A 14,625-nucleotide genomic window follows, 5' to 3' on the forward strand; every position below is an offset into this window, starting at 1 on the left:
CAGTCTTATGACTCAGGAAATCTCCATGATCTTATGAACTCAGTAAGTTATTAGATGTTAGTAGTATTCCGTCAGTCAACAGAAGTCAGTAAATCAGTCCATGTTCATTTCAGTAAGTCATGTTCAGTGTCTATTCAGATGGAAGTAGAAATTAGTACCGAGTGAACCAAGAATGGGAACTCACCTATTATATGAGGGTGTGATTCTTAGAAGCAATCCTTGCATTCAAAAACTATGTAGCCAGCATAGGTTGAGATATCATTGCATGCTATATGAGGGTAGATGAGGTGGCTTAGCCTGCTGTATGAGGGTTCCTACCATTCTCATTAGAGTTACTTGTTATATTAGGGTCACGTACATATTGTCCTTACTAGTGGCGTGGTATTGACACCCTTCTAATCAGGACACAGATTGGATCCCAATTCAGCTATAATGCACCATTTGGGGCATGTCGATTAGATGACTACCTCCCACAGTCTCAGTATCATTCTCAGTAAAAGAACTCAAATATTTTTCAGAATTCAGGACTATCAGATACAGTCAACTCAGATACAGTATAGAACTCAGCTAGTTCCATTAAATTCAGGACTGTCAGATACAGTCACTCATGTTATCAATTATCAAAATTCAGTCATTAGACATGTTAGTCATTAGCATTCTCATGCTATCATGATTTTAGATATAGTTACTATGTATGTATGTATGTATTTCTTACGTTCATATTAGCCAGTTAGCCAGTATTGTTCATGTATATGAAGCCCATGCATTCAGCCTACCTCACATGCATACCAGTACATTCAAAGTATTGATGCATTTGCGCTATGGTGTCTTATATCATATGTTCAGAGACACGAGCTCCAAAGTATCAGTAGATTCCAGATATCAGCAGTCAGAGTTAGCAGTGAGTCCTCATCCTTCGAGGACATGATTATTTCTCTATTATCTCATTAATTAGTTTATAAGTTAGAGTTTGTTGGGGACATGTCCCATCAACTCCTTACTCAGATAGTTCAGTCAGTTAGAGGTTTTCTAGACTATCATGTTTCAGACTTCAGTATGTTCAATTTTGTTTTGGGTATTCCATTACCTTACACAGATATTATATCATTCATATCATGTTCAGTATTTAACCTTATGGCCTTTCAGTGCGTGTTTTCTCATTATTATATCATATTATACAGTGTATAAGTACAGATATCACTCATGGGTTAGCTTGTGGTTCTTCGGGGTCATGAGCACCGTGTAGCTTTTTAGGTACCATATTTGGGCATTACAATACTGGTATGCTAAATGAGGTAGGTTGATATGCATGGTTTCATGTGCATGAATAATAACTGACTGAATAAATAAATAACATAAAATACTGAATAGAATGCATAAAATCTATAAATACTGAAGATTCATGAAATCTGTAAATACTGAGAATGCATAACCAAGAATAAACATGTCATGAATATAATCTGTAAATTGTAATACTAAAATCCGATAACTGAATAACTGATATCTATATGCAATGATTATGCAACTGAAACTGAATTACTTGACTGAGACTGTGGGAGCTATCATCTAACCGACATGCCCCAATGAGCCAGTTGGGGTCCAACTTATGACCCCAGTTTGAAGGATGTCAATACCGTGCCACGGGTATTAATACTGGCTATGTGGATCCACTGATGTACAATCTCGAAGGACTAAGAGTGTCAAGCCTAAACTGACGGGTGATCCTTGCGAGATAGTCAAGCCTAAACTGACGGGTGACTGCTCATATCCTACGCTGGCTACGTAGTTCTAGAGTATAGGAACTGATACTAACGACTCTACCTATTTAACGGGGAAGCCTCCATCCCTGCACTCGCTCGGTGCTAAATTCTACTCCTAACTGAACTGACTCGGAGTGTTGGATTATTCTAAGTTTAATTGATTCTGATGACTGACTATTCCGAAACTATTCTAAAGATACTGAGGTTAAGTAAAAAACTAAGTTTTTGGTATTCGTAACCCCCAGGACTCGATAGCAATAATAGTAATATAGTGTTAAACTTGGAGGACCTAATATGAAAGCATTTATCAAAAATTCATTCCTGTAAGCATTTCATCAAACACTTGTAATGTGTAGTTTAAGCTAAGCATGGGAATAGTATAAAACTTGGAGTAATATCATGATTTCAACATCAATAACACTTAATCAGGATTTAAATCAGTGAATAGCAACATTAAAACATGTGGGGGTTTACAAGCAACAACAATTTCATGTAGGCATGGTATAAAGTCAAGATTCAGGGAGATTCATGGTTAAAATTACAATTTAAAATCATGGTAACTTGTAAAGATCACAATTTTAAATTTAAGTTTGGATACTTGGACTCCATGGGTGAAAGGGGCCCATAAATGAACACTTAACATACTTGTGTTAATGAATTCTTGAGAATTGATGGTGAATTCTTGAGATTTGGTCTTGAATTTTGAAGGCTCGGGTTTTTGTTCTTGAAAGCAGATTAGTTTAATTTGAGAGAATTGTGAAATAATGAGAAATTAATGCTCTATTGGGACTTAAATCTCATGTTTGGGCGGATTTGGGGCTTTGAAAAATGACCAAACGGTCACTGAAAAAATTAAATCGCGAGCTGAAAAATCCAAATTTTGACACCTGACGTGGTGCGGTGCGGTACAATCGCATCGGGCCACTAGAAAACTAACGAACCCCATTTTGCCCAGTGGCACGACGTGGTTCTATCACATTGCGCCACTGGAAAAATACAATTCTGAACTGGCATTTCGGCATGACGCGGTGCCAATCACGAAGCCTCACTGGAAAGTGATGATTTCTAAATGGCCCTACGGCGTGAAGCGATGCTTATTTTGGTGACACACTAGAAAAGGTCGAACGTGAAACTGGCCGCCACCGCGACGCGACCATATTGTGTTGGGCTACTGCTTTGCACTAAAAGTGCCATAACTTCTCACCCAAGTATCGAATTTGGGCAAAATTGGTTTCGTTGGAAAGCTAATTTAATTTTTTACAACTTGGTGGTTCTTGATCTGGAAAATTCGGAGTAGAACAAAATATATACTCATTTGAATTTTACTAAAGCAATATTCTTATCAAAATTTCAATCGGTAAGGATTATTGTTATTCAACTAGTAGCTGGGAGTTATTTGGGGCCTAAATATACCTCAAATAACTCATAAAACTATAAAAGAAGGATAATATAATATGCATGAGCTTGAAACACGACGCTAACATTGGTTTGAATTTTTGGGGTATTATAATATCTCCTCCTTGGAAATATTAGTCCTCGAATGAGACTGATCAAGCTGAAAACACTAAGGAACTAAGATTTCATGTTGAATATACGTTATGAAAATATGATTGCATGACTCATAACTGAACTAGTTCCGTGAATGCATAACTAACATGAGAATGATATGTAGCTGAAACTGAGCATGGAGAAAAGAAATTCTAAAAAGATTGTTACCTTAAACTGAGTCTGAGTTTGCGGAGAAAAGATGAGGGTACTTGGTCCACGTACTGCTTCTGCTTCCCAAGTGGCTCTCTCAATAGAATGATTCCACCAAAGAACTTTGACTAGAGGAACTTCTTTGTTTCTTAGTCTACGAACTTGTCGATCAAGGATCTCGACTGGAATTTCTTCGTAAGACAGGCTATTCTGAACATCTACGCTTTCAAAGGGAACGACTACAGCTGGGTCACCAATATACCTCTTCAACAGAGAGATATAGAATACTGGGTGCACTGATGCTAAGTCTGCAGGCAACTTAAGCTCATAAGCCACCTTTCCGAAATGGCTCAAAATCCTATAAGGGCCAACATATCGGGGACTAAGCTTCCTCTTTTACCAAACATCTTCACTCCCTTCATGGGAGAGATCTTCAGATATACGAAATCATCAATCTCAAACTCAAGATCTTTCCTTCTCATATTTGCATATGATTTCTGTCAGCTTTGGCTACCTTAACCCTCTCCCTAATCAACTGTACTTTCTCTAAGGCATCAAACACCAAGTCAGGCCCTAATACTGCAATTTCTACTACTTTAAACCAACCAATCGGAGATCTACATCTCCTTATGTATAGAGCCTCAAATGGAGCCATCTGAATACTAAAATGATAGTTGTTATTATACGCAAATTCAATCAGAGGTAAGTGCTCACCCCAACTACCCTTAAAGTCGACTAAACACGCTCTCAACATATCCTCAAGGGTCTGAATGGTCCTCTCTGCCTGACCATCTATCTGAGGATGAAAGGCTATACTGAGGTAAACTTGGGTACCAAAACCCTTCTGAAAAGCTTTCCAAAAGTGAGAGGTAAATTGAGTACCTCTATTTGAGATAATAGATAGATGAACATTGTACAACCTAACAAACTCTCTAAGATAGAGATTATCATAGTCCTTGGGTGAATAAGAAGTATGAACTAGAAAGAAATAGGCTGATTTGGTCATTCTGTCTATAAAGATTCAAATCGAATCATGCTGCTGACGAGTACTAGGCAAACCTATCACAAAATCTATGTTCATCACCTCTCACTTCCAAATAAGAATACTGAACTCCTTCATAGACCTACTAGGCTTCTGATGCTCAGTCTTAACCTACTGACAAGTGGAGCACTTAGACACAAACTCTGCAATATCTCTCTTTATCCCACTTCACCAATAGATTTCCTGCAGGTCACGGTACATCTTCGTAGCCCCTAGATGAATAGAGTAACACGCACCATGCGCTTCTGCAAGAATTCTCTGTCTTAACTCATCAACACACGGCACACACAATCTACCCTGGACATGCAACACCCCATGTCCCCCTGGGGAGAAAACCTCTACTTTCTGATCTCTGACTGACTCCTTCAGCTTTACTAGACTAGGATCCCTATTTTGCTTTTCTTTCACTTCGGCAACCAAATAAGATTTCAAACTATTTTAAACCCAAACACTACCCTCACCTGAATCAACCAAATGAACACCTAACCTAGCAAGATGATGAAATTCTCTAATTAACTTCTTCTTATCACCTTTAACATGAGCAACACTACCCATAGACAATCTACTTAGGGCATCTGCCACTATATTTACCTTTCTCGGGTGATACAAAACACTCATATCATAATCTTTCAATAATTCTAACCATCTCTTATGACGTAGATTCAAATCCTTCTGTGAAAACACATACTGCAAGATTTTTTTATCTGTGAACACATCAACATGTACCCCATACAAGTAGTGCCTCTAAATCTTTAAGGCAAACACAATAGCTGCTAACTCAAGATCATGGGTAGGCTAATTCTTTTCTTGGAGATTAAGCTGTCTAGAGGCATAGGCTAAAACCTTACCCCTCTATATTAGAAACATCCCAACCCAACTCTGGAAGCATCACAGTACACAACAAACTCATCTAAACCATTTAGCAACGTCAAAATTGGGGCTATGGTGAGTCGAGTCTTCAACTCTTGAAAACTCTTCTCACAGGAATCTAACCACCGAAACTTAACTTTCTTCTGAATTAATTTGTACATGGGGGATGCAATAGACGAAAATCCTTCAACAAACCATTGGTAATAGCTAGCCAAACCCAAGAAACTTCTGATATCTAACGAAGAGATAGGTTTGGGATAATTTCTCACTGCCTCGGTCTTTTAAGGATCCACTCTAATGCCATCACTAGAAATAATATAGCCAAGAAAAGATAATGATCTTAGCCAAAATTCACACTTACTAAATTTTGTGAACAACTGATGGGCTCTAAGAGTCTGTAATACTATTCTGAGGTGATTTACATGATTATTTTCGTTACGAGAGTAGACATGGATGTTATCAATAAAGACTATAGTGGGCATGTCCAAGTGTTGCTTGAACACTCAGTTCATCAATGTCTATGAATGTTGCAGGGGCATTGGCGATACCAAAGGACATGACTAGAAACTCGAAGTGACCATACCAAGTTCTAGATGTTGTTTTTGGAATGTCACATTCTCTGACTCTAAGCTGATGATAGCCAAATTTAAGGTCTATCTTAGAAAAATAACTGGCACCCTGAAGTTGGTCGAACAAGTCATCAATTTTGGGAAGTAGATACTTATTTTTATTGTGACTTTGTTTAACTGATGGTAGTCGATACACATTCTAAGAGAACTATCTTTCTTACGCACAAATAGGACTGGTGCACCCCACGGGAAATATTGGGCCTGATGAATCCCTTAGCTAGGAGATCTTTCAATTGTTCTTTTAACTCTTTGAGTTCAGCTGAAGTGATTCTGTATGGCAAAATAGAGATAGGCTGAGTATCTGGAAAAAAACCTACTCTAAATTCAATTTTCCTTTAAGGAGGAACTCCAAGAAGATCTCCAGGGAACACATCTGGAAATTCCCTTACTACTGAAACTGACTCAAGGTTAGGAGTCTCAGAATTAGAGTATTTGACTTGGACAAAATGGTAAATACACCCCTTGGATTTCATCTTCCTCGCTCTAAGGTATGAAACAAGTTGACCCCTAAGAGCTGTAGTACTATCCATCCATTCAAGGACTAGTTTATTGGACACTAAAAATGAACTACTCTATTTCAACAATCAATGAAAGTATAACATGAGTGGATCCAATCCATGTCTAGAATGATGTCAAAATCCATCATCTCTAACTCCACAAGATCTACTAAAGTGACTTTCTATGATATTGTGATCGGATAGTTCCTGTATACCTATGTGGATACAATAGAGACACCTACTGGGGTAGACACTGAAAAAGGCTCTACTAGGATTTTGGGGCTGACTCTGAAGTTGACAACTATGTAAGGAGTTATAAAAGAAAGAGAAGTTTCAGGGTCTAATAAAGCATAAACATGTAAATGAAAGGCCTATAACGTACCAGTAACCACATCAGGAGAATTTTTCTGATCTTGTCAGGACTGAACGACATACAATTTGTTTGGACACTGACCACTAGTAACACTGGAAGTGGTACCCTACTTAGTCGGGCGGGCGGCTAGAACTGATAACTGATGGGACCGGCCCTGTTCGCAAATCCCTACCTTTCTGAGCAACTACCCTACACTCCCGAATCTGATGGCCTGGCTTGCCACACCCAAAGCATACATTAATGCCCGCTCTATACTCACCCTTGAGACTGTTAACACTGCCTTGGAACTTAGAGCCTAGTGCCCTATCCCTATTATTATTTTTGAATTTGGGTACTAGGGTACTAGATGAAAATAGAGCTGGGGTTGAAGATTTCTGATGGAACTGAGGATGGTTACCACCTTTTGACCTTGGCTGATTAAAATTAAAGCTACCCGTTCTAGCCCTCTTGTTCTCCTTATCTCTCTTTTTAGTCTTCTACTCCTTAATCTGTTGAGCATAGACCATTAACCTAGACAAGTCCGTCTCCTTAATTTTCATTGCAGTCCTACACTCCTTGACCACACTATTAGATACCCCAGACACAAACTTGCTCATCTTAGATCTACTATTATCTACCATATGAGGAGCATACCTATCTAACTGAGTAAACTTGAGGGAATACTATTTCACACTCATGTTTTCCTTCCTCAAATTAATAAACTCTAACACCTTAGCCTCTCTCAACTCTAACCAAAAGAACCTATTTAAGAAGGCAGTAGCAAACTCTTCCTATTCTATAGGCCCTGCATCTGTGCCTCTATCTACCATTCACTACTTAAACCATGTATGAGCCATATCTTACAACTGATAGGCAGCTAACTCAGCACTCCCACTAGAAGTTACCCCCATAATATTTGTTACCTTCTAGACTATGTCTAAGAATTCCTACAGATTCTCTTCAGATTTGGATCCCAAAAATAGATGAGGATTCATTCGGGTAAAGTCTCGAATCCTAGCTGAGGCAGTATTGGCCACTGGGTTGGCAGGAACAGCAGCTGGATGAGCATTCTGAGCTGCTACAGAGTGATATAGAGTAGTTAATGCAGATCTGAACTCTGCATGAGAAACATGCTTATTCAGGGGATTTTTTTGAACGGGCGGAGGTGCTGGCTGGTTTACGTTTCTTCTTCTGTTTGTCTTTCTAGGAGGCATATTTTGTAAACGGAAGGAAGAATGGATTAGACAGAGAGTTTAACATAAACTCATGCTCAGTCGCACGACATAAATACTAAAAAAATGAAAACTTTTCCTAAAATTCCTCATAGCCTCTTGCTCATAAGTATAGCACGTTTCACACCCATGCATAAGACTCAATGTGATGCGGATTTCAAACTTTTTAGGGAACTTTAAAATCTTAGGTTCTAATACTAAGTTAGTAACACCCCGTGAGTACACCCTGGGCTCCACACGGTGCTTACAGCCCCGAGGGACCACAAGCTAACCTATAAGTTGGTACCTGCTGTGAGCACAGAGTAAAACTGATAACGAAAAGTCATATGCAAAATTTAACTGAGGAATTCCATAAGGTTTTAAGTAATAAATCTGATAAAATCTATAAACAAAACTAATAATACTGATAAAACATCTGACAACGACAACTGAAATTTGAGAATTGACTAACTGTCTAAAATATTCGAAAGCCTCTAAACTGACTGAATAAGAGTTGATGGGACAGGCCCCAACTAACTTAAACTAGCTACTGAACTAAAATGACTGAAACTGATAAAGTAATCTGAGCTAAATAAATCATGTCCTCAAAATATGAGGAGTCACCACTGCTACGGTTGATGATCTGGGAAGTCTATGCGTGATTCGAGAACTAATCATCTGAACCTATGAAATGATACATCATAGCGCAAGAAAAGAGTATGTGATTAGAACTTTAAATATACTGGTATGCTAAATGAGGTAGGATGATATGCATGGTTTCATGTGCATGAATAATAACTGACTGAATAAATAGATAACAAGAAATACTGAATAGAATGCATGAAATCTATAAATACTGAAAATGCATAAAATCTGTAAATACTGAGAATGTGTGACCAAGCATAAGTATGTTTTGAATATAATCTGTAAATTGTAATACTAAAATCCAATAACTGAATAACTGATATTTGTATGAAGATATGCTCGGTTGAAGTTGACTAAAGCAATATTCTTATCAAAATTTCAATCGATAGGGATTATTTTGGGGCCTGAATATACTTCAAACTAACTCATACAACTATCAAAGAACGATATTGTACTATGCATGAGCTTGAAACACAACGCTAACATTGATTTGGATTTTTGGGGTATTACAAAAATAGTTAATGAGCTTACATGGACTTTAGTATGCTAGAATTAGTTATGGGTCATTTCATTTGAATACAAGTATGTTGAAATCAGTTATGGTAGATTAGTTATATTAAGACTAATTATGTTGCGAATATTTTTTATTAACTGTTTGGTTTATTGTATTTAAAATAACATGAATTTTATATATATTTATTTAGAAGTTGCTGCTTGTTTATAAAAATACCTTTATTTAGTAAAAATGGAGATTGAGAGATCTCAGGGGTATTTTTATCACTGTCATTATTTTATCCTGATATAACTACTCTCGATACTTTTTCGCCCTTTGGTAGAATTAACTTATTCCAATACTAATTATTAATCCTGATATAAATTATTCAAACATTGGTTACCAAACAAGGAATAAAGAAATATTAAAATTTTATTCTCGGACTCTTTATGTTTGTCTTGCATACTAGACGACCCTTTGATGTCCTTTGTTATTTTACTAGATAATGAACAGCCCGTTTATGGGCCCAATATTATAGTTTTGATTATATTTATAGTTGTTTAATTAGTTTTTCAAAAAAATGATCATTAATATTTTTGAATAAACATAATAGAAAATATAAATAGAAATCACACAATTTAATAAAATATAACTTCTTAATTTTATAAAATCAAATAATATCTTACAACTTATTTAAGTTTTCATAATTAATATTAAAATATCATATAGCTAATGCTTATTTTAACATCAGGACAAACACATTCTCTTATATTAAATACTTCATTTTAATATTTTTTCTTTTTTTACTTTATTAAAAATTATATAAGAAAATAAATTAAAATTATAAATATCTATTTATTTACAGTTTTTATAGAATCATACGAAGCAATAAAAGATACTATTCATACATAAATTGATTCTAAATATATTTAAATTTATTTTATAGGTGTTTAACAAATGAAAATAATGACCTACTGAATGAACATTTAATGAATCATAACATTAAAGGGTTGCTTCTATGTCTTGCCTTATATACGTCAAAAATAGGAGATCAATTTAATATAGTAAGCATGAAAATTCTTTTAAAGTGATTAGTCTACCTTATGAGGAAATTTACTACCTCAAATAAAGAGAATCAAAAGAATTAGCAAAAGTGAGCATGATATATATTGTAGTAATTTAACATGAGGTAGTCAATATTGTATTAAATAAGTTATTTAAAATAATTTTAATAGGTGATTAGTAATAATTATGTTTTCATAAATTAAAAGTATTGTAAATCTATTAGTGATATGTATCATCTGAAGCTTTGGAATTACGGAGAGTCTAAAGCTCCACCAAAAAAAATACCTTCCTTCGGCAAATAATTACTCTCCTTTATATAGTAAATACAGTTGTAGACTTGAAATATTTTTTTTGGTCTCAACTTTTTCTTTTACTAATATAATTGCTTTCTTTTGTATAATGAATATAGTTTCTTTCACTGCTACAATACTTTTCACACTTATCATCTTTTTTCTCATGTCTCACAATATACTACAACTCATCTTTTTCCTTCTTACAACATAAAGGAAAGAAACACCATTATTTATAGGTGATGGATCTTCCTTGTAATGAATAAGAAGAAGTAGTGAGAAGATAAATGGAACAGAGGTTACAAGTGTTACAAGAGGAATGAGGTAGAATAATCGTAGAAGTTATAAGAAGCTTATGGTCACATTCTTACCACTAACTCATAAGATTAAAGACACAAAAATAATGAGAGTAAAGGGATAAAACTCACTAGTTATATTACTTTTTAAGGTTGAACAAATTATATTTTAAAATTGTTTTAGATATCGTGAAAAATTTAAACTTGAAATTATTTTTGAATGATGTAAAATGTAGATAGATGAATGCTTTGTAGATATTTATTACTTCCTCCATTTAAAAAATAAAGACCTACTTTCTGTTTTAATTTGTTTTAAATAGAATGAATTTTTTTTTAGCAATACTTTAATTTCAGATTTTCATGCGTCATATTGAGGACTACAAGATAAAGAACATTTTGGTATATTTGATATAACTTTAATTTATGATTACAAGATACAAAAGTTTTCTTTATTTTCTTATCCTCTAAAGTATGTCATTCTTTTTTGAAATAAAGGGAGTAATATATTTTCTTATTTCTTTATTACTCTACTAAATAATTTTACTATAACCAAATATGCAAAGAAAAAATTTAATTCTACTTGCTTGTGGACATTTTATTTGAATAATACAAAATTGGAATTTCATCACTTATAAAAGAGAATAGAAATGAGTATTTCGTATTAGAACCAACAAAAATCATTTATAAAAAATTGTGAAGAAAATATATGGTCCACGTGAGATATTATACAACTATGGGATATGATTGACTTTTTTAATATTAGATTATCTATTTTTATCAAACATGGTAAATAGAAAATATGTTATGGATTAATGTGATATTTGATACTTGAACATTTAAAAAAAAAAAAAAAAGGGAACTTCTCTATAACGTCAAGTCAATAAATAGAGCCTACCATTAGATGTACATTTGTATGTTTTTGTACTTTTAAACCAAACCCGTGACCATAGAATTTTATAGGATTTGAATGGTTTTCTTGAAAATCTTATACTTTCTCAGTATGACTTGCAATTACTTATAAGCTAGATATTTTTTTTAATCGATAGAATTGTCCTTGGTCGTCCTAACTTTCACCTTTTTATATAATATTAGATTATATATTTTGTGCTATGCACGAACCCAATATCTTTTTTGTTTAATAATATTTCATGATTTATTGTTAATTAAATATCTTATAAATCTTTTAAAATAAAAAAATATAAACATGTTTTTTGTGTTATGACAAAAAAAAGACAGATTTTCATATGTTATTCATCTTTTTTGTTATGTTTATTTTTTTTATTTTAAAATCTTAGTAGTATCCTAGAATTCTCAATCACTTTGTAATAATGCTAACCAAATTTGATACTTTACATGATAATTATAATATATTAATTTTTTTAACCAGATTTATAGTATTATTATATAGGTTTTAAACTTTTTATTTTATTTTTAAAAAGGTTGTACACCACTAAATTTAAAATTGATCAAATTATCCTTAAAATATTATTTGTAACATAATTTCTTATTAAATTTAAAATATATAGCTATATTCCATCAGTATTTTTGGGTTGTTTTAAAACATTTAGTTCTTTTGTAATAGAAATTATTTATCTTTTATACTTTCTCTGATTTCGTTTCTTTGTTTATTGAAGTAATTCTTAATTACATATTCATATATTTTGAATTTATGTAACATTGAACTTTAATGAATCAGAAAAAGTATGACATTGCATTTTGACCAACATTCTACTGGTACCAACTAAAATTTTAGCATAAATAAAATATTGCATGCAAAGTTGCCTAACTCACAAATATTTTCAAGTATTGTTGATATCTATTATGAAAATATTCATTTCTTACTGTTCTAATGCACTACGGATCTAAAATTTAATTTGTTTTTCAATATTGCATAGTGACATAAATTTATTATGATTTAAAATTTAATTTTATTTGTTAGATTGAATTGAATTATACGTGAAATATACTTTATTTAAGGAAGTCAAAAATCACATTATACATTTAGTGAATTTCCTACAATGTTCCTAAATTCTTTATTTCCTCTAAAAGATCTATTAAGAACTTGATCTTTGTACTTCTTTCTTCATTATTCTTTGCACAAGAATTATTAATTGTACAATATTATCAATTAATAAAATAATATCAATTATTAAAATAATATTAAGTTTTATTTGATACAGTAACATATCCAATATATAATTTCACAAATAGGTTTGAGAATGGTAGAATGTACATAAACCTTATCTCCATCTCAGAGGTAGAAAGACTATTTCTGACAGAATTTTAAGTATTAATTAGTATCTTAAAATGAAATAATAAAGAAAATAAGAAAAATAATTTATTGTGATGAATTAAATTTTGATTTGATCAATTAAAAAATATATATTTTTTTATTTATCACTCAGTATCTAGTACTCACATTGAAATCCCGACTAATTCAGATCACGAACTGCAAAGGGTGGCACTCCCAACAAAATTTTCTTCATTCCCAAGACTCAAATCTGAGACATCTGATTAAGGGTGGAGCAATCCCAACACTGCACCACTATCCGCGTTGATAATCTAAAGATATTCTATTATCAATATACATTAAGTGGACTCAAGAATACTTTATTCTTTTGATCAAATTTAATTTGACAATTCAAAAATAAATCAAACCTACATTAATTCAATTGTTTAAATTATTTTTTAATGTTTAAAATGATAAAATACAAACTTGGTTCGCTATTTAGATGAAGAGTTAAAGATTTTTAAATTTACGGAATACTCTTAGGACCCGTTTGACCATAGTATTTTGGAAATGAGTATTTTTTTAATTTAAAAAATATAAAAACTAAAATAAATTTGAAATTTTTTAGAGTTTTATGAAAATTGAGATATTTTATAAAAATAATAAAATTATTTTTTTATAAAAATAAATCAAAAAGTATAAAAAGTGAATTCAAAAATAGTGGGACACCTCTTGAGGTATTTAGAGGTGTTTGTCAAAAATAAAAAAAATAGCGAAAAAGTATTTTGAAATATTTATGGTCAAACAAATAATTTACTTTAAATTTCAAGCATTCCTAATTCATTTATTTTTCTTGATATCTTTATGCTCTATTAAATGTTAAATAATAATTAAATAAGGGTGAGATGGTCATTTGAAGATAAAAATTGAATCCATACTTTTACACGTACGCAGAATATTTTTGTAGTTCTAATATGTGATTTTCATGTATCCATTAGAATTTAGTATAATTTGAATGATTTTTTAGAAATTTAATATAATCTTTGCATGTACAATAGCTTGAAGTTGAATTATATTATTAAATTACAAAACTACTGCAATGACATTTTTACCCTCGATCATCATCCAACCAAAAAAAGGAAGAAGAGCGTCTTGAAATAATGAAGAAAAAAGTTAATAAAAACTAATGAATATTGATGGAGATATGAAAGTTTTTTTGGAATGAGAGTGAAAAAGTTAGATGCTTTTCGAGAAAAAATTTTAATTTGAGTCTCATATGTCATGTAGTAGTTGTGGGAGGCTTTCAATATTTTGACAAATGGATCTTTTGGATCCCATCTGTCACAGAATTCTTTCTTATTTTTCCATTCATTTTCTTTTCTGTCTCATTGTCATTTAACTTTTTTATTTTCAACAATGTTTTGTTCTTTTGCTCTTTCTTTTTGGGTTATTTTTTACTTATCGTTTTGTTTATTTTTCTTCGTTTACCCTATTTCTTTCAAAAAAAAAAAAAAAAAATTAGTTCTCTTGATTCAAGTAAATTGAAG

This window comes from Capsicum annuum, chromosome 1, assembly GCF_002878395.1.
Source record: "Capsicum annuum cultivar UCD-10X-F1 chromosome 1, UCD10Xv1.1, whole genome shotgun sequence".
Classification (NCBI taxonomy): domain Eukaryota; kingdom Viridiplantae; phylum Streptophyta; class Magnoliopsida; order Solanales; family Solanaceae; genus Capsicum; species Capsicum annuum.